Raw genomic sequence first — 2,500 nt, 5'->3', positions numbered from 1 at the left:
GGAAAGGATTTGTTGTACAACAGAATGGTGAGTGGGATGAATAGCGGTGAGGGATTGCAGTGCAGGCTTAGAGTCACATATAATGACAGCATTCACTCCTCTTTGGCAAACGAGACTGATAGCATCTAAGATGGCGTATAGTTCACACAATGTGGAGCTGGAGTGATCTCTGAGTCGACGGCCGACCCAGCCCTCAGGAGGCGGCGGTAGGTCAGGTGAGTAGACTGCTCCTCCAGCTGCACCATCCGATTGTAGTGACCCGTCAGTGTAGAGGCGATGCGGAGCAGTGATGGAGGATGTTACCTGGGTAACATGTTCCAAGGCTAGCTGTAGTTGTAGAAGAGGTGGGTCACATTTTGCTGTAGGAGTGAAGCTAACCACAGGCGATGGTAGCGTCCACGGGGGAGGGCCTGGGGGTATGTCAGCTACTGGTACTTGTAAATCTAGGTTGCGAATGAAGGAGGAGATAGACTTTATAAGACGGCGACCGGGGGGCATGAGGCGGGGGACGGGCGGAGCGGGGCCGAGAGAATCTCTGACCAGTGCTGTGAAGTGCGGTGAGATGTGGGGAAAGTGTATACACTTAACTGTGAGGCAGGTGACATTAGAATAAATCCTCTCAACTAGGGATGGAAGCCGTAATTCCCGTTGCATGTTGACAATTCTGGTAGTCATTGGGCAACCGAGAATGATTCTCATGGCTTTATTCTGAAAAATCTCCAGTGGCTCTAAAGCATATCGAGGAAGTTGAATTAAGGCAGGGGAGAGGTAATCAACAACAGAGCGTATAAAAGTAATATAGACAGTTCTGGCCACGGGGCTTTGTTGATGTATGGAGGAAGACCGCGGAGTTGTTTTGTGCATACCTCTAGTATTGAGGTCCCTACTAGTTTGACCCCAGTAAACCTCATTACAATCTTTACAAGGTAGTTTATATACTCCAGGGTTGTTATCTGATTTGGGTTTATGATGTATGTTTACTACTTTATGAAAAATGTTATTAGGATAGTTGAAGACCAATTTAATTTTATCTTGTGGTAACATTTTAGAAGCTTCATCCAATAAATGGTTGTATGGGATCTTTATACATTTATTGTCCCAATTGTGCTGGTTCTTTGTTAGGGAAGAGTTCTTATAATGGCTGATTTTTGCCTTGCTAAGAGCTTTTGTCAACAACCAATTTGGATAACCTGATTTGCTCAGTTGTAAGTTTATTGTTTCTAAGTCTTTATTTAAAAATTGAACGCTACAAATTCTTAATGCTCTTAAATAGAGGCCCGAAGGAACACTTAGTTTAACCCTTTCTGGATGGTAACTAAAAAATGTAAATAGCTGCCAGTGTGCGTGGGCTTTCTATATACTGTGAAATCCAAATGTCCATGACTTTTGATCACTAATATATCCAGAAAGGGAATGCTGTTGTCTTCTTCCCATTCAACTTTAAATCTTATACTAGGTGACAAATTATTAAGTTTGAAGTGAAAGTCATTAAATGGTCCCCAACTATCGTCTCAAAACGTAAAAATATCATCAACGTATCTAAACCAGATCATGTTGGGTGGCTTCATGTCCGGTAGCAACACGATTTCGAAATATTCCATATAAAGATTAGATAGCTTTAATCTCTCCCCAGTACTATCTGGTTCGACGAAAATGTAGTAGCACATTTAGTAAAATGTTTTAAATAACCCACTGTTTCTCCGACAGTGAGTTATTTAAAACATTTTACTAAATGTGCTGCTACATGTTCGTCTTGTGAAATGTATGTATGCAAGATCTAAGAATATAAGGTCTAACCACTTCCGACCGAATTTCGAGGGAGTTGGCGCAGCGGGCCCGTGAACGTCACCTGGCTGTACAAAGTGGGGTTAGCGGGTCCTATAGCTGTCAGTTGAAGCTGGTCCGTCGTTCGAAAATGACGTCGCCTTCGCTCGCACCGCTCCACTCAATTAGTTATATTCTGACAAATATTATATAATATATATATAAATATATATAAAATATTATAGTTCCTGTCTATATATATGAATATATAATATATATGATATATAATATATATATATATATAATATATAAAATATTATAGTTCCTGTCTTCCTTGGCGTTTCACAGTTTTCTTCAGTGTATCACAAAGAGAAAATGGACGCATCCAAAAGACGTCAGAAGCTGCGCAGAACTGGTCCAGCGGTTAGACCTGTTTACTTAGACCTTGTATGTATGTATGTATGTTCCAATAGATGATAAAGAAAACGGAAAGGACCAGTGGGCCAGATAGACAAGGAACATCGTGGTATTTGTCATTATTTCTTCTTGAAATTCAGAAAAGCTCTCTCGCTGCCTCTCGCTGTCTCTCTCTGTCTCTCTGTCTCTCTATGTCTCTCTCTGTCTCTCTCTGTCTCTCTGATTCTATCTCTCTATCTCTCTCTCTGATTCTATCTATCTATCTGTCTCTATCTCTCTCTGTGTTTCTATCTCTGTATCTCTGTCTCTCTCTGTCTCT

At 41.2% G+C, this 2,500-nt stretch overlaps 1 protein-coding gene across 2 annotated transcripts in view; it reads left to right on the top strand.

Moving 5' to 3' along the window:
• LOC143035922 (beta-alanyl-bioamine nonribosomal peptide synthetase ebony-like) overlaps positions 1–2,500 on the top strand; it is a 104,573-nt gene that overhangs the window by 35,234 nt on the left and 66,839 nt on the right. The gene's annotated exons all lie outside the window — the stretch shown is intronic.

The sequence above is a fragment of the Oratosquilla oratoria genome, chromosome 19 (genome assembly GCF_046742065.1).
Source record: "Oratosquilla oratoria isolate Oo_2021 chromosome 19, ASM4674206v1, whole genome shotgun sequence".
NCBI lineage: Eukaryota > Metazoa > Arthropoda > Malacostraca > Stomatopoda > Squillidae > Oratosquilla > Oratosquilla oratoria.
Note: the sequence above shows the minus strand (reverse complement) of the source record. Positions and strands in the feature narration are given on the sequence as shown.